This window comes from Heterocephalus glaber, unplaced genomic scaffold, assembly GCF_053883595.1.
Source record: "Heterocephalus glaber isolate CG9 unplaced genomic scaffold, H.glaber_assembly_v1.0 deba00001666, whole genome shotgun sequence".
NCBI classification, from domain to species: domain Eukaryota; kingdom Metazoa; phylum Chordata; class Mammalia; order Rodentia; family Bathyergidae; genus Heterocephalus; species Heterocephalus glaber.
Window position 1 is genome coordinate 15200158 of NW_028258406.1, and position 23386 is coordinate 15223543.

At 38.5% G+C, this 23386-nt stretch overlaps 1 protein-coding gene across 23 annotated transcripts in view; it reads left to right on the forward strand.

Annotated features, from left to right (window-relative positions):
• Gpalpp1 (GPALPP motifs containing 1) overlaps positions 1 to 23386 on the forward strand; it is an 89256-nt gene that overhangs the window by 60879 nt on the left and 4991 nt on the right. For 2 of the 23 annotated variants that reach the window (XR_015445884.1, XR_015445865.1), the window contains 5 exons: positions 6377 to 6510; positions 6739 to 6806; positions 7796 to 7902; positions 8819 to 8908; positions 18674 to 23041. The exons of 1 other annotated variant lie outside the window; for it this stretch is intronic. The gene's annotated coding sequence lies outside the window, so the exon portion shown is untranslated. Of the gene's footprint in view, positions 1 to 4338; positions 4922 to 6355; positions 6511 to 6738; positions 6807 to 7795; positions 7903 to 8818; positions 8909 to 16906; positions 17242 to 18673; positions 23042 to 23386 lie in introns of those variants that run through there. 20 more of the 23 variants (XR_015445876.1, XR_015445873.1, XR_015445866.1 and 17 more) reach the window with 20 other exon arrangements.

The following is a 23386-nucleotide window of genomic DNA, read 5'->3' on the forward strand; positions in this document are numbered from 1 at the left end:
CCAGACACATACCTGCCTCCTTTGTTCTCCTATCTCATTCCTTATTCTTCTTCCTACTTCTGCTTCATTTAGCACTTGCAAGTTTTAAGTGCAAGGAACAGAACTGGTTCTGCTGGAGTTAACATGCAAAGGAATTCATGAGAAGTACTGGCTTGCTAGGTACTTTCTGGGAAGGCCAAAGCCAAGCAGAGGCTCTGCAGCCAGGAGTGATGCCCATGATCACCTAGGTTTTAGGACACTGCCATTGTTTCTAGGTATTGGACCCCACTGGACACTGGATGCAGCCACAGTCAGTGTTGTCCCTGCTCACCACTGTGCATGGCACCTGCCTCCCAGATGCTCATTTTGTAGACTCATTTGGGGCAAGTGCATCTGACTACCATTCACTGCACTTCTGCTCAAAGAAGGCTGGGGATGCAAGGGTCTGCTACTTTCTTATTGAACAGTGGAAGCATGCTATGCTCTGAGAATGTCCAAAGGCTGGACAGTCAAGGTGACTAGTCTGCCTACACTCCCACCCCAGGATAATTTATTCTTCTATAGCCATCTTCTGTATCCGGGGCACTGACTGATTCCTGGACACCCAGGGAATACAAAGTCTCTTATATAAAATGGCATAATGCCCAGGTGTGGTGGTGCACGCCTATAATGCCAGCACTCGGGAGGCTGAGGCAGGAGGATTGCTTCGAGTTTGAGGCCAGCCTGGGCTACAAAGTCAGTTCAAGGCCAGCCTGAACTACAAAGTGAAACCAAAAATAAAATAAAATAAAATAAAATGGCATAGTGTTTGCCTATAGCCTATGCTTATACCCATATACTTTTTTTTTTTTTGGTATGGGGGATCAAATTCAGGAGCTTGTGCTTGCCAGGCAGGCGTGGCACCACTGAGCTACATCCCCGGTTCATACCCATATATTTTAAATCATCTCTAGATCATTTATAATGTCTAATATAATGCAAATGCTAGGAAACAGTGACAAGGAAAACATTATATGTTCAGTCCAAACATAATATTTTTCTGAATATTTGCTATCTGAAATAGGTTTAATTGATGGATATGAAACTCGTGTATGCAGAGGGCCAATTGTATATAGCAGTACTTGCCTAGCATACCTTACGAGCAGGATAACCAGGTTTAAAAAACAAAAATTCAACTGGGTATAGTGACACATGCCTATAATCTCAGCTACTTTGGGAGGCTGAGGCAGGAGTGTCTCAAGTTCAATGTGAGCCTGAGCAATTTAGTGAGACCCCATCTCAAAAATTTAAAAAGCAGGGCTGGGGATTTAGCTCAGTGTTTGCACCACCTGCTGCAAGGAACCGAGTTCAATCCCCGGTACCAAAAAAAAAAAAATTAAAAAGCAGTATTTAGCTCAGGACTCTCTGGGTCCAATCCCCAGTAATACACATGCACACACACACACACACACACACACACACACACACACACACATACACGGGCCCAATTACATTTGAATCAGATAAACAGTGTTCCATGCGATATTTGGAACATACTCACGCTAAAAATTTATTGTTTATCTAAAATTCAAATGTAAAATGGGCATCCTGTATCTTATCTGGTAATCTTCCTTTTGTGTACCACACTAGTGTACACTGTGCCACAGCCTGGTTTCTGGGTATACTAAAAATGCTCCTGTGCAAAATTTGCATTCAAGACAATAGCCCAGCTGCCTAATACTGATTGTAAATGCCCACAATTAAAAGCCTTTCTCTCTGCTTTCCTCCCATATCAGATTTCCATCTCTGCCAGTCATATGGCTAGAGCCGATTAAGGTAAAGGTTGTATCCTTGGGAAAGCAAAGGAGAGAAGCACATTGAAATTTTAAAAAACAATTACTTGGTTTCAATTGGAAAAAAAAACATAGAATAAGCAGTGCAAAAAGATTTCATGAATTTTTTATATTGGGTTGTATCAAATTTGAGGACCTCAGTTTACTATGATTCACATTTAAGAGCGCTTTAACAGGAGGTGAAACTATAAAGTGATGAAACTTATTTTCATGTGCATTGCATGGAAATGAGGCTCAATGGGTCACCATTCCTCATGCTCTCACCTCCCACACCCCAGGGTGAGCCCATTACCCAACGGTCAATATGTTCCCTTAAGGCAGAACTGCAAATGATTTTCGAAACCACTCCCTTTCCACATAATGTAGACAAAATGATAGGGCTAATTCCTAAAGTTATTTAAAGTCATAAATAGCACAAACAAGGCACCCAATTTTGCCAACTTCTTCAGAGGCAACACACACAAAGACCTATTTACCCAGGTCTTACATGAGGAATAATTAGAGCTTCCCAAACCACTGTCAGCTTTCTCTGGATTGCCAGACAAACCACAGCCCAAGCCACAAAAAACAAATGATGTCTTTTAGGGTTGGCACACATATTGGAATACATTTTACTAGTCAGCCTTGGATCTTTGGAAAGAATCAATTTCTCTCTCTCTCTCTCTCTCTCTCTCTCTCTCTCTCTCTCTCTCTCTCTCTATCTCTATCTCTTCCTAGATTTTTTGAGACTGGGTCTCATTATGTAGTTCAGGCTTGCCTTGAATTCACTATGTAGCCCAGGCATGCCTAGAATTTGTAGCAATCCTCCTGTCTCAGCCTCCTGAGTGCTGGGATTCCATGCACCATCATATCTGGTAATTTATGTATTTCTTTAAAGTAAATATTCAATTCCTCAGACATGCCTTATCCCTTCCATTTTGGAATCTTTGTATACTATTCCTCCTCCCAGAACCTTTTTCCTTCCTTCATTTAGTTAACTCCTTCAGATTATCAGAGGGTGATGAATCCTCTGACTACCTAGAAAGGGAGACAGCAAGGGCTAAAGAAAAAAAGACAATAGAGACTTGTATAATTTCAAACTAAGGGGGGGGCAGGACGTCAGTGCCTCAGAGTGGGCAAAGACAAAGGCGACACTCCAAGCTTGCCACTATTTATTGAGTTCATAGGGAGTATCAGATGACTCAGAGGGTGGTGGTATTCCTATGAAAATGAGGATCTTATACTGATGAGGATCTTAGGTCCAAGAGTAGCTTAAATTGATTAGAACAGTGAGATGAGAAAAATGTTTTTACAACAGTAGGTGGAATGAGTTTAAACTGATAAGGAATTTGTCCCTCTCCAGATGAAATCTTTCTCTTTTTGTATTACTACTTGGTTCTCAAAGAACCAGGATGTCTTCAGCTGATGTAATCTTTCCCTTGACCATCACAGCATCATGGAACAATTGAGGCCTCAACTGTGACCAGAGGCAAAATGGAGTTATGCTTCTACATGCTATAGCTGGCCTGCAGTCAAGAAGACTAGGCCTCAGACAGCCCTAATCATAATTTAATTATGAAATGATTTTTCCCTAAAATATGTAGAATGGCTCCCAACATCAGATGCTGCTCAAAACCGTTTTCTTAGGAAAAAGTTAACTTTCCAAACCTCCCCCACCACCCTCCATGACTGGATTAGGACTTCCTATTTTATGCTTTGAAGTTTATTTTACCATTCCCTCTTAGGTTTATAAGGATATAGTTGTGTGGTTTTTTAGTTAATGTCTATTATCCTGTCTTCCTCAATAATGGAAGTTTTGGCCAGTTTTATGCCAGCCAGAGACCACATTTCCTAGCCTCCCTTGCAGCTACATGGGGATCATATGACTAGAGTCTGGCCAATGGGATGCTTTCAACCTCTCAGTATGGTCCTTAGAAGAAAAGGACTACACCCTTCCCTTGTGTTTTTACCACTGAGAGTCATTTGTAAGATACTCAGGAACAACTACATTTCTATCTTTATAATCAAGCAATTTTGTTCCCAATATGCAAGTCAGTTGCCCCACATTCCCCAACCCCAATTTACTACCTCCATCACAGTCAGGAAAAAGGGAAACTGACCATTATCAGAGTCTTCATGTCTCTTGGTAGTCAATGTTGCTTAAGACTGTGATCCCTCTACCATTCACATGTAAGTCACAGAAATAATGGAATTGAAGTGAACAGACCACAGTAAGCAAGCAGTTGATTTTTTTTCTGGACAACTTTTTTTTTTTTTTGTATCAGGGATCAAATTCAGGACCTCATGCTTGCCAGGAAGGCACTGTGCTGCTGAGCTAAATTCAGCCCTGGACAACTTTTTACTTGAAGTATTTTCAGGACTGTCAGTATAGCTTAGTGGCACACGTATGCTAGCATGTGTGAGGTCCTTGGGCTCAATCCCCATCACCACAAGGAAGATTATTTTCTGTATTACATGTAACTTTACATAAATATACCTTGTGCATGCTTTTTTATTTCAATGTGATGCTTTTCTTTTTTCTTCTCAGGTTTATTTCCTCCTTCCTTTCCTCCTCTTCCTCCCTCCAACATCAGAAGCCAGATCACCACCCAAGTGCTCATTCCTCTATGTTCAAGAAAATCACATACAGAGAATTGGGGATTTGTTTATTTTACCATTTTTTTTCTAAAAGAACATATTATGTATGCTTTTCTATATGTTTCTTTTCTCACTTAATACCACATGAAAATCTCTCCAAGTCATTTGGTTTAGATTTAATTCATTCTTTTTAGTGGATAAATAATAATTCATGATGTTAATATGCCATAAATTATTCAGCCATGTACTTTGTATTCTGCTTTTTGTCACAATGAACACTGCTGCGATAACACCCATGTATGTGTGTTTATATGAATTTGTGGTTTTATCTCTGTGGGATAGGTCCCAGGATTAGCTTGCTGAGTCAAAAGACATATGGATTTTTAATTTTAACTCACATTCTCTTCAGTCACAATTGCTTGTTTTCCTAGAGCCATCTTTTTTCCCTCTGAGCTTCCTACAAATCTTTCCCACTTCCCTTCTACATTCTTTCCCTGTTCTATTTTCTATAATTAAAAGGCTCAAGTTTTGTATATACGATACTTATTTTTCCTCTATTTCTGCATTTAATCAAGATATATGCTCACAAATTCCCAAGCACTATGACAACTGAATATTATCAGAAGCAAATCATGCAACCTTTGCCAGTGTTTCCTAGGTAACTCATTATATGAGATACTGCTTTCTTGAGGCATACTCTGCCCCTAAATCCCACTGAGGGCTATTTATTCATTTGACAAATATCTACAAAACCGCTGCCATGTGCTAGGAACTGTACTCCCTGGTGGGCAGAGAGTAGTGACTAAGATCTATAAGGTCTCACTCACAGAACTTATCTTCTAGCTGATGGGAATGAGATTTTTAAAAACCTGATTATACAATATCATGGATAATTTTTTGGGTTTTTTGTGCTGGGGATTGAAGCTAGAACTTTGAGCCTGCTAAGCACATGCTTTGCTGCTGAGGTACAACTCCACTCCTTAGTAGTATTTTCTAGTTGCAGTAAAATTTGCGAGACATTAAATTTAATACTCTAACCATTTTTAAGTGTATAGTTCAGTGGAATCCAGTACATTCCCACTGTTGTGCAACCATCACCAACACCCATCTCTCCATACTCTTTTCAGTGTACAAAACTGAAACTCTACTCATTAAAGAATAACTCAATTCCTCCAACCATCATTTTACTTCCTATCTGTGAATTTGACTACTCTGAGTACTTCACTGAGCTGTCTTGTGACTGGCCTATTTCACTTGGTATAATGTCCTTAGCTTTTATCCATGTTGCAGCATGTATCACAGTTGCCTTCCTCTTTAATGTTAAATAATAGCTCATAAGGGGCTGGGGATTTAGCTCAGTGGTTTCGCTGCCTGCTGCGCAAGTGCAAGGACCTGAGTTTGATCCCCAGTACCAAAAAAAAAGCTCATAAGTATATGCTACATTTTGTTTATCCATTGATCTATCAGTGGACACTTGGGTTGATTCTGCCTTTTGGATAATGTTTGTAAACTTTGTGTGTCTTTGTGTGTGTGTGTGCACATGCGTGCACATGTGAGCAATGTATTGGGATCAAATCCAGGGCCTTGCATATGCTAGACAAGCATGAATTACACCTATTTTTTAAAGAAGTTTAAGCTTCCATCCTAGACTTATGGGGCAAGAAAAGATTAGCAAATTATTTCTCCTATATAACATTAACTCATATTCCCAGACAAAGTAAATATATGTTAGAACTACTATTTTTAAAATATTAACTGTATTGGCCAGGGATTTAGCTCAGTGGTGCTGCCACCTGCCTCAAAAGCACAAGGTCCTGAGTTCAATCCCCGGTACTAAAAAAAAAGAAAAGAAAAGAAAGAAAAAAAGAAAGAAAGAAAGAAAGAAAGAAAGAGAAAAAGAAAAAATATTAACTGTATTTTTTCTCTCTAGCTACTTCCATTCTTTTATATTCTCTCCATTTAAATAGTCTATATTTGTTACGCCACAGCTGGTGCCTGGACCACAAAAGGCTCTTCTCTGACTGTTATTGTCTAACAGCAAAGTTGCCTAAGGAAATAGAATCAAATAAAACTTCAGTGTTCTAACAAGACAGCTTCATGGGTAGACAACACTGAAGATAAGGTGAGATTCCACCACCTTTCTTTTGCCTCTTCTTCCTTCCAGCTCTTGATCTTTGGTCCTATAGAACTATAGAACCCATTTGGCCCTCAAATTGATGTTTCTACCACTATGGTTGAATGAGATCTTCAAGTACAAATTGTTATATTTCTTGCTCATCCAATGTGTGCCTGAGGTCCCCACTTCTATGCACAGTTAATGATTTTATTACATTGGTATTACATGCTATAGAAGAATGTGTGGAATGCGTGCCAGCCCATAATGAAGAAATGACCTGAAGAGGGAAAAGACAGCTGCAGGTAATGGCCCCTTGAATCTGAGCCGAGATCTCAGAGAAGAATAAATAGTAATTTGAAGGATAAGGGCAAAGCAGTGATATCTCATTTCTTTCTTCTTTTTTTTTTTTTTTTGGTACCAGGAATCAAACTCAGGGCCTCGTGCTTGTCAGGCAGGCACTTTGCCCCTGAGCTACCTTCCCAGTCCCAGAGATACCTCATTTCTAATGTTGCTAGCCCCTCACGATCTCATACCTTCTCCTCCCCTGAAATATTTCCACCATTGCTGTTACCTAAAAAAGTTTTCAGCCATATCCCCTTGCAATAACCTTTGTTTTCCAAGTATTAATATTGAGACACCCAAAGCTCCTTGTAGATGTCACCATTTTCTATTTTTACATTGAGAATTCTCTAGATATTTTAAGGTGCCATCTTGGTTTTTGCAACCTATCCACTAAGCACCTGAACATTCTTTATGTAATACAGACATATCCACTCACGTATTTTCCCCCATAGTACTCATATTCAGCCCTAACACTTCATCTTTCACCATACAAAACCATCATGCTGAGAATAAAATAAAGGCAAGATACTTCCCCACATCATTAGTTACTTCATTTTAAATCAAAATAAGCATTTTTCCTCTTTTTCTTTGGAACAGCTACCATGGGTGCCAGCTGGGACTCCTGGGGGCTTCAAGAGCATTCATCAACAGAATAAGCTTTATTCTTTTTTAAGGAAAATAATACTAAATTAAAGTTATGCTGAGATATTTTCCCCTGGCTAGAATAGGCACAAAATTTAGTAATCAATTTCTCAATTTTCTTCAATTACTATAATTTTAGGAAATTTTTATTAAAACAAATTATAATTTCACTCTTTAACTTAATCTATTTTCTGAGCTTCAAACACCTATATCCAATTACCTCCTGATACCATCTTTAAATATCTCCTGTCATGAGCATCTTAAAGTAAACTAATTTTGTTGTTATAATTTTGTTTTTTGTTTTCAGAAAGGGTCTCACTATGCAGCTCAAACTGCCTAAAACTTACTGCATAGCCAGGCAGGCCTCAAATTCACAGTCCTCCTGCCTCAACCTCTTGAGTGCTGGGATTTCAGGTATGCAACAAAATGCTCAGACTTGATCTTTCTCTTCAAATCTGCTTTTCCACCAATCTTCCCATATTGATCAGTATGTTCATTATCCACCTAGTTGCTAGATTTCTGGACTCCGGAAGACACTTCCACATTTGTCCTCCTATTTAGAATGCACTTTTCCTCTTTCCTCCCCAGTAGCTTCTACCATATTTATCTTAAATGTCACTCCATCGAACAGGCCTTCCTTGACCCTCTCCCAGTCTAAAGTATACTCCTCATCTTTATGCTTCTCCTTCATAGGATATATTGAATTACCATTTCTAGATGGCTAGTTATCACTATCTATCACTTCTGTCACCATCATGCATAAAATATTAACAATTCTTAACATTATCAAATATCCAGTCAATATTCAGATTTCCTCCATTGATTCATAACAATTTTTAAGATTTAAAACAATTATTGAAATTGGTTGATACAGCTTTTAAGGTTCTATCTCCCTTTCCTCATTTCTCCATCCAATTTATTTTTTTTATTACTTTTTTTTTTTTTTTTTTTTTGGTACCGGGGATCGAACTCAGGACCTTGCGCTTGCAAGGCAGGCACCGGAACCACTGAGCTAAATCCCCGGCCCCCAAATTTATTTTTTTTAATGGACCATTTGTCCTATAGTTTCCCATATTATGGATTTTGATGTTTACATCCCTACTGTGTTATTTTGTATATTGCTAAAAAGGATCCTTTCTTTAAAATATAGTTAATCCTGTTAAAATATACAATTTAATCTTCATAGTATGATCATTTTACTTGTTATTTTAGGACTCTGTGGCTGCAAATAGTAAGAACCAACTCCAACTAGCTGTCTTATTTGGGCTATTATAGAAAAAAAAAAAGGATAGACTGGGTAACTTAAATAACAGACATTTATTTCCCACAGTTTTGGAGGCTGAGAAATCCAAAATCAAGAGGTCAGCAAATGCAGTCACCATCTTCTCATGTGTTCCACCTGGTGCAGAGCAGAGAGAAAGTAAGCTCTCCTTGTAAGGGCACTGATCCCATTATGAGAGCTCCACTCTCACGACATAATAACCTGCCAAGGCCCCACCCACCTGCTAATACTATCACATCTGCAAAATACTACCAACACCTGAATTTGGAGAGCACAAATTATTCACTCCATATCACTCGCCTAAGAAAAAGTGGATCATTTCAAGATAGCAAACCAGCAAAGGCTGCTGTCTGCCTCTTCCAGCCCAGTCCAGTCATAAGAAAACTGAATGAAGGGCCAGGGATTTAGCTCAGTGGTTCCAGCACCTGCCTCACAAGCACAAGGTCCTGAGTTCAATCGCCAGTACCAAAAAAAAAAAAAAAAAAGAAAACTGAATGGGAAAATTTTATAAGTTTACTAAAATTAAAAGAACTTACATTTTGTTACAAATGGCATATGAAAAACCACTTGGACATAGACTTTGTGTGAGCAATAAGAGCTTGATTTATTCTGCCTGGGTGCAGGCAAGCTGAGATAGAGAAAGATGTCAGCAGCTGGCCAGAGGGAAAGTTAAGTTTTTATAGGGTTTGGAGATGGAGATTGGAGATTGGTGATTTTGGCAATGGGGAATCTGGTATGGAATGCTTGGGGTCAAAGTTCCCAGGATGGTCAGTGCACCTGTGTAGTTAAAACCAGGCTTTTCGGTGCTGAGAAGGTTGTATGTCCTGTCTTAAATTTTCTTTACGGCCATCTGTTCTGTTTACTGAGCATGAATGGCCCTTTAGTGGTTTTCTATTGTTTGTTGAAAGCTACATATTTACTGAGAGAGACATACTCAGATCAGGCATGACACATTCTAATAAGGAAGTCTAGACAATAAATAAGTAAAATGTTTGATGGTAATAAATGTTTCAGAGAAAAAGTGCATTAATGTGGAGAGCTACAAGGACTTTAAGGTACATTTCCCTTTCTTCCCTCCACGGGAGAAAGAGAAAGTAGTTGTGATCTGGTACTGGAGGACAGGCTGAGGGAGGGAGGATGTTTTTCTTTCTCCGGGTGACTATAATCTAGAACTAAAGCTGGGGATAACAGTGTATTGGGAGGGAAAGCAGGGTTGGCTGCAGATAAAGATGTGCAGTCATATGTGTCTAAGAGGGGAAAAAATGAAGATTTTAATCCATTTAAGAAAGTTATGGAGGTAAAATAAATATAATTAAAGGTTTTATTCAATCTCCCTATTTGAAACCTGGAAAGGAGAGATGAATCAAAAAATTGAAGTATAGGAAATACAAAATAATATGACAAAACCAGGGAGAAATACATATAAATATTGAACTTATCAATCAGAAAATAGAGACTCTTAGAATTTCTTTTTTTAAAAAAAATTAATAAGATCCAGTAATGTATAAACTATAAAAGACAGATTTAAAACCTTAAAAGATTTAGACATGTAAAATCTAAAGAAGTAGAAAAAGATTAAGTCATGAGAATTGAAAAATAATTAAGACAGCAATTTTATTTATTTTTAAATAGAATTTATTTTTAAAATAGAATTTAAAGTTAAAGTACTATAAAGACTGTGGTAGTCAGCTTTCTATTGCTGTGACAACTTGAAGGAGGAAAGATTTAATTTGGCTCACAGTTGCAAAAGTTTTAGTCTGTGGCCAGCTGGCTCTATTGCATTTAGTCTTGAGACAACATATGAGAGAAGGGCATGGCAGAGGGAAAGCTGCTCACCTTATGGCACTCAGGAAAAAGAGAGAAGAGCGAAGAAAGAAGAGAGCCAGAGACAGAGGAATGGCCTGGGATAAGATATAGTCCCCAAGGTCAAGGCTGCATGACCCACTCTCTTCAACTAGGCCCCACCTCCTAAGTTTCTACTACATCCTAATAATGCCATCAAAATTATGATTTAATCAATGAATTAACCCATTGATGAAAGTAGAACCCTCATGATTTCATCATCTTCTAAAAGCCCCATCTCTGAACACATGAGACTGGGGAGGGGGATTAGATCTCAACCATAACAAAGAAGATGTTAAATATCAAACAAAAAAACCAACAGATCAAGAAGACATAACGCTCATGAACATATTGTATATAGCAACAATAGCTCCAAAACTAGTTATCTGTACCATAATGACAGAGATATATTCTGAGAAATGGATGGTTAGGCGATCATGTCATTGTACAAACATCACAGAGTAGACTTACACAAACCTAGATGGTATCAGTCATCCTCACTTGATGCAACCTCTTCATGCAGTTGAGAGGGTAAGACTGCAGCAGGCAAAACACAGAACATTGTCTTACAGTAAACTTATTTTTTTTCTCCATTAACTTTATTGGTACATTTTTGGTATACAATACAGTTATATTCATCATTGGGATCTTGTACCATTACATGAGTCTCTTGGTTCTTATTTTTTTTTCCCCTTCCCTTGCCCTCCCTTCACCCCCTCCACCCTTCCCTATTTGCAAAGACCTTGTTTCCATTCTTTTCCTCTTCTCATATTTTTTCCTTTCCCTTTTTTCCCTTCCCCTACCCCTCCTAATTCCCCTGCTCTTTTAGACCTTTTCTTCCTGTTACACAATATCAGTTATACATTTTTTAAATTACAATATTAAGATCTAGGAGACATTACCACAGATTTTACAGAATTTAAAAGGTTATAGAAAGCATATTACAAAAATCTTTTTTGAAATAAATTTGACAACTTCTAAGAAGTACCTTGGAAGGCAAATTAATGAAACTAACTCTGGAGGAAATATAAAATTTGAATTGCACCTATTAAAGAAAGTATATTCCTAGCTTGAAAACCTACCTATATGACAACAGCAGGCTCATAAACATTTTAACTGATAAATTATATCAAACAATTAAAGCAGAAAAAAGAAGGAACACTTCTCCCCTCATTTTGGGAAATCAACATTGTGCTAATCCTAAAACTGGATAAAGATAATAGAAGAAAAAAGTGTGAACATAGATAGAAATTTGTTTAACAAAACAAACTCTTAGAAGTCAGATCTGGCAGGATGTAGAAAGTGGTTTTGTTATAGGGATGGCAGTGTTGGTTCAGCATTGGAAGATCCACCCCCAAAAGTCATCATTTGAACAGAGGAAAGGAGAAAGCCATATGATCCTGTCACTAGTTGGAGAAAAAGTATTGGACTAAATTCTACAGCTGTTCATGGTAAAAGCTATCAAGAGATTAGAAGTAGAACAGAAACTTCTCAACAGATCAAAGACATGTACTCCATACTTCCAACAAAAACTCCTTCTATGAATGGAGACGATATAATGCTTTCTCCCTAAAGTGGGGAACAAGGGCAGATATGCCTACTCTTCATCTGTCCATTAGACTTTGAAACATAGGTCTAAACCAAAACAGTCTGGCAATAAAATGACACAACTAGGATAAGACTGGCATGGCAGAAACAAAATCTTTATATGTAGATGAAATGATCATCTACAGAGAAAATACTAAGAAATTTCTAGGAGCCCCTAGAACTTGTACTTGAATCTAGCAGGATTAGAAAACACAAGGTATATATAAAAATTCAGGTCTGTGTATACTTGCTATAAATGAAGAACTGAATATTGAAATTTAAAAGTTATGTAGGAGTACAAAGGACCCAGAAAAGCCAAAAACAAAAACAGTGTTGGAAGACATTTAGCACCCAATTTTAAGACTTCTTCTAAAGCTACAGTAATCAAGGCAGTGTTGGTGTAAGGAAAGACATATAGATCATTTGAATAAAACAGAGAATCTAAAAATAGAACCACACATATATGGTCCGCTGAGTTTTGAAAGATTATTTAACGTTAGCATTTTATAGAATATAAACTCAATTCAAGAGCCGCAGAAGAGATAGTGTCTTCAGCAAAAAGCACTAGAACACCTGGTATCTGTACATAAAAAATTAATCTCAACCCTTTTTTTCCATACATGAAAATAACTTGAAGGGATCTATGAACCTAAATAAGAAAGCCTAAAAGTATAAAACTTTAAGAAGAAATTATAAGGGAAAATATTTATGAATTCAGGGTAGGCATACCTAGGACATAAAAAACATGATGTATAAAAGAAAAAAAACTGATAAATGAGATTCCATCAAAATTTAGAACTTTAAATGACATCATTAAAATGAAAAGTAGTCCTTAAACAGACCATATTTACAATACATATAACCTATGACCAGAATATATAAAGAATTCTTAGAGCTCATTAATAGACAACCCAATTAAAATGTAGACATAAGAAGATGATAAATAGCCAGTATAGCACAAGGAATGGTGTGCAACTCTAGAATCAGAAAAATACTAATCAGTATAATAACAAGACTGAATTATATACTCATTAGGGAGATGAAGTCAAAAGTTTTAAAAGCCTTGTCATGACTTTTTCTTTTTGTTGGATTCTCCCCCTTTGTGTTTAATTTGTCACAACCAATGGATTCATTCTGCTGTGCTTCCTGGGGTTGTGATCCTCATTGTCCTTTCCTAGGGTATTGTCTAAAATTTTTTGGAGTGCCGGTTTGGTATTCTTGAAGTTCCTGAGGTGCTCTTTATCATGAAAGTATCTTATTTCTCCATCAATTCTAAAAGATAGTTTGGCAGGGTACATTAATCTGGGTTGGAGGCTGTTTTCCTTTAGGGCTTAAAATACATCACTCCAAGCTCTTCTTACCTTGAGGGTTTGCATTGAGAAGTCTGCTGTGATTCTGATGGACTTTCCTTTGTATGTGATTTGTTTCTTTTCTCTCACTGCTTACAGAATTTTATTCTTCTGTTGGATTTCTGGAATCCTAACTATTATATGCCTATGTGTAGATTTTTTTTGATTAAGGCTAGCTGGAGTCCTATATGCCTCACGTATCTGTATGTCAAGTTCTTTTCCCCTCCTTGGGAAGTTTTCTGCCATCACTTCTGTGAACAGTTTTTTTATGTCATCTGCACCCTCTCCTCTTTCCTCACTGACTCCAATCAGTCTTATGTTATTCTTCTTTGCATTGTCTAGCAGCCGCTGGATTGATTTCTCATGTTCCCTCACAATTTTAAAGCAATTTTTCTTTTCCTCCTCACTAATTGCAATCTTATCTTCTGTATGTGAAATTCTATCCTCACATTGGTTCTTTCTGCTGCGCAGACTTTTGATGGAGTTTTTAATCTCTTGGAAATCTGTTTGTATCTGTTTTATGGATTCCATTTGTTTCCTATGTTGGGATTCCATCATATTCCTCAGATCCTCTATTTTTTTATCTGTGTCCTCTCTAGATTTATTAATCATGTCTTGCACCATGAGCAAAATCTTTGCTGTTATCTGAGTAATTATTTCTGATTTCATTTTTGCCAGATCCTCTTTTGTTGCCAGTTCAGAGAGTCCAGGTGGTTGAATATCAGAGTGTTCCATCTCGTTTCCCTTTGGGGTTGCTGGAGGTGATCTGGAAGTCTGTTTTTGAGGCTTGTTTATGTGTCTTCTCATTTCCACGGTGGGGGGGTGCTTCTGGCACCCACTCATCTCACCTTCTCTGCCCTAGGAGCTTGGGATGGCAGCAGGGGAGCTTCCTTCCAGGTGCTGGGACCCGCTCAGCTTCTGTGCCCTAGAAGCTTGGGATGGCGGTGGGGGAGCTTCCTTCCAGGTGCTGGGACCAGCTGAGCTTCTCTGCCCTAGAAGTAAACTTATTTTTTATAAGTAGAAGGTATATACTCTGAAATAATAAAAAAAGGCTAATATAGTAAGTACTTAGGCCAGTGAATAGTAGTTTATTATCATTATCTAGTAGTATCATCTACATAATTGTATTGCTACACTTTTCTGTGACTGGTAGCACAGGTTTGTTTACATCAGTATCACTACAAATGTGAGTAATGCATTGCACTATAATGTTATGGCAGCTAAGATGTCATTAGGTAAAAGGAATTTTTTAGCTCTATTATAATCTCATGAGCCCACTGCAGTATATGCAGTATATTCTCAACCCAAATGTCCTTATGTACCACATGACTATATATAAAGCATCAAAGGACAGAATCACAGAAAGAAACAGATGAGACAACAAATATTTCTGGATCTGTGTGTGGGGGGGGTACTCAAGCAATCTGCCACTAAAATATACCCCAGCCCTATTTTGGGAGATTTTTAACACATCTCTAGAAACTGATAGATCATATAAGCAAAAAAAAAAAAGAGGATTATTTGAAATTTTTATTTAACAAACATTTATTCAGTAACTATGAAGTGCCAGGTGCTTTCTAAATGCTAGGTGTATAGCAGTGAACAAAGCAGTTAAAAATCGCTGTTTTGGAGCTGAGGGTGTAGAGCACTTGCCTAGCATGTTGGAGCCTTGGGTTCAATCCCCAGCACTGCAAAAAACAAAAAACAACTTATTTTCCAAATTTTATAGAGACAAAAGCAGAGCTGTGATTCCCTTAGACTAGGGTAGAGCAGACATTAATGGTAAAAGGGTACAAAGAAGGTTTTGGGGGCAATGACAATGCACTAAATCAAGTTTGAACAATTCTACAAATTTACTAAAAATTTTTTTTCAAATTTACTAAAATTTTAAAAACTCACATTCTAATGGAGAGACTAGGCAATAAATAATATATGCTATATTTAATGGCAATAAATGCTATGGAGAAAACAAAGCTGGGAAGGGTTGTGTAGAGGAAGGAGGAGTTGCAAGTTGCAGGCAAAGCTGGGCTGAGAAGGTGTCATTACAGGACATCTGTGGAACTGTCTAGGGAAGTTTGTTCCAAGCAGAAAAATAAGAAAATAAACAAGCAGACCCCAAATACAGAAAACAAATAGCTTAAGATGTCAGAAACCAAGTATAACAGGTCACACTCAAAGAACTCAGAAGAAAGAAACCAATAAAAATAAAGGCAGAGGTTAAACAGAACATTGACAATAATTATACACTAGCAAACATCAATGAAACTAAAGCTGCTTTTTAAAAAAAGAACTAGCAAAACTAATCAAGAAAACAGTAGACAAAAAGGGAAACATTAGAAAAGAACCAGCTAAATTGCAGAGTAGGAAAGGAAAAATAACTACAAACACAACCAATTTTAAAATAATAAGATGAGTTTTTGACAAAGTAGATTAAAAAAGATAAATTTCTGGGGAACCCCCCCCCAGGAATCAAGAGATGTGGAGGGAGGGGGGAAGGAGGAAGAACAAAGGAAGGGAACATAAAAAGAATTAAGATGTGTTATGAACATGTACCAACCCCCCCACAATGAATGTAATTATTATGTACTGCATATATGTACTAGTAGAAAATTTTAAATGTCCAAATTGATACCAAAAGGGAGACATTTGAAGAGACTAATAATTTTTAAAGAATTTGACATGCTTATTAACCTTGTCCAAACAAAAAAAGCCCTACTTCAAGTCCTTTTGCTATTGGGATTTGACAATTTCCAAAGAACTAAAAATAATAAAATTTTATTTTACTTTGATACTGGAGATTGAACCCAAGGCTATGTGTGTGCTAAGCAAGTGCTCTACCACTGAGATACATCCTCAGTCCTATTTTTAAGTTTTATTTTAAGATAGGGTCTCACTAAGTTGCCCAGGCTGGCCTTGAATTTATAATCCTCCAGCCTCAGCTTCCTGAGTAGCTGGGATTTTAGGCATGCACCACTGTGCCTGGTTGTACAAATAAAATATTTACTGTCTGAATCCAACCATATATTACAAATATAATGTATTGGGATCACATAGTGTTTAACGCTAGGTGGGAACACAAAAACTCTATTGGTGATAACTGCCTGGCATAGCATAAATATTTAGTATCAGTTATCATAATGTATTATTAATGATGGCTCGAGTATAAACTGTTACAACTTAAGAAAATAATTTGACATTATCTTTTAAATATTTATATCACCTCTAAGTTGACATTTATGCTCCTATTTATATGCCCTAAAATTATTTACTTACATGCAATTGTAGATGCATATAAGAATATTCTTAGAAGGTTTCTTTGAAATAAGAAAAAAGAAATAACCCAAACATCCATCAACAGGAAAATGGAATGCTGCTCAGTAGTGGAGATGTGTGTAAGAAAATGAAGACCAAACATGAAAGAAGACACATCTCACCAAGAGAAGTGATTTACAATCAAGGGAGCATAGTGCACTATAAATTGTGACAGCAGGATAGAAATAAAAACGTAAGGGTTTGTTATAAGGAATGTAGCAAAGAAACTGAAGCATAGGCCTGGGAAGGTTCTGAGACTCTTCATCTTTCATCTCTACTCCTCCATATGGATTGGTTGTCCTGTCCTGTTTCCATGGACTTCTTCCTCTCCATCCTCTACAGATTCATAGTGAAGACAGCTGCCTTACAGTTCTTATATTTGTAAGTCATAATTCTAGCCACGTAAAGAGTCAGTAACAATTAAAAACTTCCAGGGGTTTCCAAATGAATCATACAAGTGCCAAACTTACATTCACATACAGGTTAAGGGACAAGAGTTTTGGGGCCGGGGATTTAGCTCAGTGGCACTGCGCCTGCCTCACAAGTGCAAGGTCCTGAGTTCGATCCCTGGTCCAAAAAAAAGAAAAGAGACAAGATTCTTGTTTCTTACTCCTCAGGTCTGTGTTTTTCACAAGTGCATTTTGTCTATATCCCCAACCAACACATTATGTGAAGTGATTCTTCAAAGACTCAGAGGAATTTTCCAGGTAGAGGGGTATAGCATTCTGGATACAGGAAGCAACTGGGTTGGAAAAGGGAAGAAACATTATGCTCTTAAAAATGAGCATTCTAAACAATGAAAAATAAAAATGAGCATCCTAAATGAGAAGTAACTGGACCCCAGGTGTGGCCACTACACTAATTTCATATTGGGCTCTCAAATGAGGGGAAGAAAAACAGACAGATTTGACAGGGTCTGATTTTGAAAATAGGGAGGCTTGAAAACTGAAGGTTCTGGAGTTCAAGAGTATCACAAAATCATGCACAGTTTAGAAAACTAGACCCAAATCTTTCCTAACTCTTCCCCTTCCCACAAGCCAGCTCCAAAGGCTCCTTAACCACATGGTCAAGTACAGTCACAGCAGCAACCCCACTTCTCTGGTACCAAATTCTGTCTTAGTTACTTTTACTCACTGCTGAGATAAAATACCCAAAGTTAAAAGACAAAAGCTTGAGCTGGGGATTTAGCTCAGTGGTGCCACTGCTCACCTTGCAAACACAAGGTCCTGAGTTCAGTCCCCAGTACCAAAAAAAAAAAGAGAGAGAGAGAGAAAAACAAGGTTTATTTTGCTCACAGTTTGTACAGGTTTCAGTCCATAGTTAGCTGGCTCCAAGGTAGGGTGGTGTGGCGGACAGGAATTGCAGAGGAGAAACAGTTCATGGCAGGCAGAAGGTAGCAAAGCAACAAGGGACAACCACAGTTCTTTCTATCCCTTATATCTCATCCAGGCTACTTGGGGCAGACAGCACTCATGCCCTTAATCCTAGTGCCCTTGATCCTAGCATTGCAGCATGAATCAATTCCAACATCACACACTCTAGATCTAGCCACCTCTGAAAAAGCCCCACCTATGACCACATGAGGCTTTGGGGGGACATCTAGACACGAGCCATAACACTACCACAATGTGGAAAACAAATCATTCGTGTAGTCACTAATGTTAAATACTAAATGTGGTAATGAAAATCGTTTCTTCAATTTATTCTAGTCTTCAATTTAATTTGGATTTGTTGGCAAATCTTTTCTGGATAAATCAGGGAAGTTACTAAGCAACCATTGCCCTTGACCAATAAATATGCTGTTTATTCACAGAATCGCCCTCCTCACCACCTGCGGAACAGAAGACAAATGATGCACCTTCACTCCAGCATACTTAGAGGCATTATGAATAAAGAGTCTACTAAGAAGGTTTATCACGCCTCCCAGAAAAGTCAGCACACTACAAATGCAGTGCAGTTTATGGACTATGAATAGGAAACACTCTGAAATTAAGTGATATAAACAAGCCATACTTTAAACAAGATGCTCTAAGCATGCTATACTAAATGTATACCAGTATTTATACTGATCCATTTATTAACATCCTGTGTGCTCATCTTTCCACACTTACATAATTTACCAACATTTGGTTTCAGTGAGGTCGCACAGTCCATTAACTATATTTCTCATTACTTTTCATCAGCCAATAATATTACCATAGTCGTAATACTTCCTGTACATAGGTGAACTTTTCTTACAGCCCATTTCTATTTAAAGTTATAACCACAACAATTCATGTGCAGACAGTTGTTGGAGCAGAATTTCATTTAATTATGTAATTCTAAGTAGCTGAAGTATAGTCAAGGTTCATAAAAGGGAAAATAATCAGAGCAAGAATAACCCATCAGTGGTGGGTGTAAGAATAAGGCAATTAAGATACTTGGCCCCTTCTGTGTGTAGAAGGCTGGAACACATCTCTTCATTTCTCGTTCCCCTGGTATTTCCTCCTGTCATAGACAGAAGGGCAATTTATTTCCCCTTACATGGTGAGAAAGGTGAAGAAATAAAGAATGCAAAGGGCTGGGGATTTAGCTCAGTGGTGCCGCTGCCTGCCTCGAAAGCACAGGGTCCTGAGTTTGATCCCCAGTACCCCCCAAAAAGAATGCAATTTTAAAATAGATATAATAAAAGCCTTGCTACCTTCCTTGCTAAGGGTTATGAAGTTCTGGTGAGGAACATTTGAAATTCCCTTGTAAACTGTAAAGGGAAAACCTTCTTCTGTGGCAGCCTTGCTTAAAATCTGGCAGTGTCTTCCCTAGGACTTCAGGATGAAGTTCAGAATCTGTGTATGCCTCAGTGATCCTCCCTGACCTCAGCTCACACCTGCAGACATCTCCTATCTCTCAGTCACCTCCAGTGTTCCACATACATGACAAGCTTCCATTCATGCTCATCCTTCTCTTTGTACCCTTACTTCTCTGTCCCTTACATCTGTGTAGGTATTCCTCCTCCATGTCCCCTTCGAAACACATGCTTTCTCTCAAGCAACACTTCCCAGCAGCAGCACCGTGGGCATTCTGGACAGGACAGGATTTTTTTTTTAATTGAGGAGGGTTGGCAGGGCACTATAGAGTGTTTAGCAGCATCAGTGACCTCTATCCACTAGATGCCAGTAGCAGGCCCCTCATTTTGACAACCACTTTCCCCAGAAACAAATTGCATTTGCTGAGAACCACTGCTCTAAGGTACAGCTTATACTGGAACCAGTTGTAGTCTAACTATAGCCAGATGCTCACAAAATGTACACACAAATAAAAATGCAGCTTTCTTTGTTAGTAGAGGACTGATCTTGCTTTCAAGCCACCAAGCCACCATCACACTGGTGAGAGAAAATATTTGATCTGGCTAATTGAAAGTATCCTATTCTTTTCTGGTTTAAAACCTTTTATTGCATGAAAAGTGAAGCATTCCCCTCTGAAGTTTGATTTCATGTTTACTCATAAACAGCAGCTGCTCTCAAAAGTTGTTCACTTAATCCCTGGTACCAAAAAAAAAAATTGTTCACTTTTCCTTGGCCTGGTGGCACATGCCTGTAATCCCAGCACTTAGAAGGCTGAAGCAGGAGGATTGCTGTAAATTCAAGGCCAGTCTGAACTACATAGTGAGACCCTGTCTCAAAAAACAAACAAACAAAAGTTGTCCACTTCTGAGTAATTGTGAGTTTGCCTCAGAGCACACAAATGCTCTAAAGGGCTTTTTGTTTTATGTCGTAGGAGAAGTGGGCAGAATGAGCTGGATGCTCAGAAGTTTGCAAGTTAAGCCATGGAGCAGAAGCAGGGAGGGGACACTACATCTGGTCTTCTCTCTGCCTAGATCTATTTCCAACTTAAAGTCTAAGCAGGGTGTTTTCATTCAGCACCTTTCAAAGGACACTTGGAGTTTACCTAGCATTTCCCCAGAGATGACAGGAACAAAATCCTACACGTCAAGATCTCCCCAGAACTTTCCAGGTTATTGAAGGTCTCTCTCCCTCCCTCAACTCTGGAATGGAAGAATGTGGAGGTAAACAAGCCCAGGTGGGTTGCCCCCTCCACCTTTCTCTGCCTCTCTTCTTTGAACCAAACAGGCTTTGTTTCCCCTTCTCTCCTTTCCCAGGAGGGATTGCTCTAATGTCATAGCCTCTTCCTTCCCCAAATGGCATGTTCTGTTACCCTTTTCTGTAACCACAAAGGCAGAAAGAACCAAGCTCACTGATGAGGGGGTAATTCAAACTCCTTCAGTTAGCATATCTGTCTGAAAATATATAGTCATCTATGTCCTCATTTGTGTCCCTAGAAGGGCAGGATTGTGCTTGCCTCACGGACTGTTATATCCCCACTACTTGGCATGATGCTGCTATCATAAGTTAACGAGAATGCAGCAAGCTTGGAATAACAAAAATGTATTATCTCGTAGTTCCCATGGATTAGGAGTCAGGCATGGCATAACTTGGTCATCTTCTTAGGTGACCTGTATTCAAGATGTCAACCACCAAGAGACAGGATCTCATCCGAGGCTCAAGGACTTTATATGGTTGTTGGCAGAATCCATTTCCCTGCCACTATAGAGCAATAGTGACTTGCTGCAAAGCAAGCAAGAGGCTCTTTCTGACACTTTCAGAGCTTTCATTTGATTTAGACTCATCCAAGATAATTGCCCTTTTGATTAGCTCAAAATCAACTGATTTGCAAAGCTTTTAACCTTTGCCATAAAGCCCAATCCAATCACAGGTGCAGCATTCATCATATTTTCAGGTCCTGCCCACAGTGGAAGGAAACACAAAGAATGAGTCATTGAGAATCATCTTAGGACTCTGCCTGCTATGGTACCTCAAAGGTTTGTTGAATGAATAAATGAAAACAAGAAGAAAGATATGTACCCCATTTGTCCTTACAATAATTCCAGGATGTAGGCAGTATCACAAAGGATTTGCCTTTATTCAAAGAGGTAGAAATTGCAAGATAGGCTGAAGACTAAGGTCTGTTTGAGTCCTCAGAAAAATATTCCCCTCAAACCTCAGCTGTGGTATGCTGTGTGTGACCAGTGCCTTTCACACAAACAGGTTCAGCCCTTCTGCTCCCACTCTCAGGTTAGAGCCAGCCATGAGGTGGAGCCACAGGCCCATGAGTGCTTTCACTGTTCATCCTCCCAAACACTGGGTCACCCACAGAATGCAGAGGCCAGTCCTTGGAACTAGGGCTTCTGGGCACAAAGGAGAGCAAGGATCAGCTTGCTCCTACCTATAGGTTTTGCTCACAGCCCAACCCTAGAAAAATTGGCACCTGCAGTAGATACAGAGGGGAATCTAGGGAGCCATTTCTTTTTTTTTTTTTCCCTCCTTCCTCCTCTTAAGGGTAAGTTGGGCTCTGTGCTCTGGTGGGAATAGGATGTAGACAAGTTTCCAGACACAGAAAGGCAAGAATCCTGGGCACCCCAGGGAGAGGTTATTGGGTCAGTTTGGACAGCAATGATAGTGGGTTGTCAGTGGTGGTGGTACTGTGGTGGCTTTGTTTTGTTTTGTTTTTGTTTGTTTTGTACTAGAGATTGAACCCTGGCCTCTGAACTGAGCTACACCCCAATCTCTATTTATTTATTTATTTATTTATTTATTTATTTATTTATTTATTGTTTTACTTTGAGATAAGGTCTCTAAGTTGCACAGGCTGGGCTCAAACTTTCAATCCTCCTGGCTCACCTTCATAGAGAGCTGAGATTACACCTGGCTCTTGGTGATAGTGTTTCATATATGTTAAAAGCAAAAGAATTTGTAGAAGAAGAGTAACTTCTTCTTCTATCTGTCTCTGAACCACTCCTGCTTGTGTCTCTTTGACTGTGCACCACATATTCTATCACCTCTATGTGTCTTCCCATGGCCTCTTTTGCCTCCCTTCCCTTAATTTTTCCTGGTTGTTTATGATCTTTAACATGCAATACTCTTTTTGTCTGCCTTTGTGATGATACATTTACATTTTTATCACCTCCAGATTCCATATTAAAGTCTCCCCCCATCGTAATATAATATGCATGATGTCAATCATATCTCTCCACAATCTCACAGCATGCCAGGCACAAATCCAAGGCAGATGATATTTGTTTGTATATTTTCATAAGCCATGTTAGGTTTTAATTGCAATGAAGCAATAAAACAAAGATATGAATACATTAATCTGTAGCTGGCGTCTTTGTCATTCACTTCATGTTGAGCTCCCCATTGAAATTCAGGCATTTCTCCTCATCAGTGGCTGTTCCTCAGTCAACTGAGAGCTTCTAAAACAAGTTATCTGCAACTGTATGCACATCCAGCTCATTCCATCCCACTTCCTTTTCCTGAGATATAAAACAAAATAAACTGCTAGGACATTTTTGTGCAGAGAGGCAAACTTATTGTTCACTCAGAAGTGAGCAACTTTGAGAGTAGCTGCTATTCATGAATAGTCATGAAAGAAAATTTCAGAGAGGAACTTTGAGATTTCCTACAAATAAATCTTCTAACTGCTACTTATATAG